General features: G+C 36.2%; 1 non-coding gene across 1 annotated transcript; it reads left to right on the forward strand.

Annotated features, from left to right (window-relative positions):
* The first annotated feature begins 1,603 nt into the window (after positions 1-1,603).
* On the forward strand, positions 1,604-1,710 carry LOC128040710 (small nucleolar RNA R71). Its single transcript, XR_008195516.1, has one exon. It is a non-coding gene; the product is annotated as a small nucleolar RNA R71 (small nucleolar RNA).
* The last annotated feature ends 420 nt before the right edge of the window (positions 1,711-2,130 follow it).

Consider the following 2,130-nt stretch of genomic DNA (forward strand, 5'->3'; position numbering starts at 1 on the left):
ACATGGTTGATTTCATATGTATCATAAACAAGTATACTGACTTGTGAGTTTGATGGTGTTATATAGAATTTTATTAAACTTATGACATTGGTAAAGGTTTATACTTAATTTATAAATTTCATTATTGAAATCCTAAGTTCTTTTTAAAGTTTATACGAGCTAATTAAGCACTCGTTGCTTATATAGTTAATTTTCTTTGTAGATTTTCAGAAGCTCGATCAGTTGGAAGCTCCTTGGAGATCTATCACACATAATTCAGTAGTTTTTGAGTAATTTGGTTAAGGTTTATAATGGCATGTATAGGGTGATTTGCTGTGGTATTATGGTGTATATGTTAATGGTGAGTTGGTATATATAAGCTTTGGAAAGCTATGCTGGTTTGGAACACTTTGATGCCTTACCAAGATATTTGGTTTTGGTTACATTAAAGTACATGTCTATAAGGTTATCTTGGCATGTTGATGATGGCTTGAAAATGGTTACTTGTCGCATATTTTAGTTCATATTTAAACTAGGTTATTATGTATGTAAATGACAATATTTACATATATAAGGTGGTCTATAATGGTGCTTTGATGAATATGTAAATGGTAATTTGGTATGTTTGTGCCTTGATGTTTAAGTACAGTTGATGGACTTATAACACTTGATTAGGTAAGTCCTTTTGGTCACTTTTTGCAAATTGATGTGTATTGCATTGTGGTACAAGATATTGAATTGGAAATGGTCAATTATGTTGTGATTTAGGCATATAATAGAATAAGGTCTTTATGCATGGAATTAGGTAATGTTCACATGTTTTGGTAAATGTCGTGTTCTTATTATTGTGGTAACTTTGAATGGCATATTGGTTAGTTGAACTAGGATCTTGAAATGACATTTTGATGTATGTTTGGATGTTTTTTAGGTCCCCTTTTAAATGTGCACAAATGAGTTGAACGTTCATGCATGGTTAGGTTATGAAATGGCTTGATTTAGGTGAAATTTGGGTACATATGGCCTGAGACACGGGCATGTGACTCAGTCATGTCAAGCACACGGCCTAGCCACATGGCCTTGTGTCATCTGAGAATTTCTTAAGGTTCCAAGTCTGTGAGTTACACTGCCTAACACACAGCCTGGAACACGGGCATGTGACACAACCGTGTGACCCTATTGAGAGAGTTACACGTGCTGGGACATGGTCGTGTGTCCCTAGTTCAAATGTTACACAACCATGTGTCTCTAGTTCCAATGTTGCATGGTCTGAGACACAGGCGGGTGTCTCAGCCTTGTGAGGCACACAGCCCAGCCACACAGGCGTGTGACCCCTATTTTGCAAATTTTACATCTTTTTCCTAAACTTTCCAAATTATTTCAAATTGGTCCCGATTTACTTCTAAGATCTTTTTAGGGCTTCGAGGGCTTAATACAGGGACAATATGCATGTGAATGAATGATTTATGATGTAATTAATTTATGGGATGAGATAATGTTTAAATGTTTTTTATTATAAGGTAATGCTTTGTAACCCAAATTTGATGACAGAGACAGGTTAGGGGTGTTACACCTCATATGTGCATTCAACCCATTAGATAATATTTACATCTGATTCCAGTGTTGAAATCCATGCATTAGACACTTCTGAATTAAGTCTTTAAATCACTCTCAAGCTTCATATAGCGTTTCATCCTCCAATTGTCGAAAAGATGTGATGTCATTTCTAAGCTTGGGATTCATATTTGGGGGATTATAATGTAGTAAAAATCTCTGGCAAAGATCATTCTATGATGCACGATTCACAACGGCAAAGCATTCAGCCAGGCTCTCACACAATCTTTTAAAGAGTACAAAAATAGTTTAAGTTTCAGGGTGCCTTTAGGTACACCCTGTTGCCTAAACGAGTCACAAACCTTTAGAAAAATCGTAAATGCAATCTTGGATCTTTAGTGGGAAGTCCACCAAACTATCCTACTATTTGCAACATTTGAAACATTACTGGTTTCAGCTCAAATACTGAGCCTGTATTTGTGGCCTGACTATCCCTGGATTCAGGTCATCCAAATTTGGCACAACATGCTCTTGGATTGGTCTGTCTCGGTCATCTATCACTCTACGAACTTGAGGATTAGTGTCGTGACCATTCAAATT

This window comes from Gossypium raimondii, chromosome 4 (assembly GCF_025698545.1).
Source record: "Gossypium raimondii isolate GPD5lz chromosome 4, ASM2569854v1, whole genome shotgun sequence".
In the NCBI taxonomy this organism is placed as follows: domain Eukaryota; kingdom Viridiplantae; phylum Streptophyta; class Magnoliopsida; order Malvales; family Malvaceae; genus Gossypium; species Gossypium raimondii.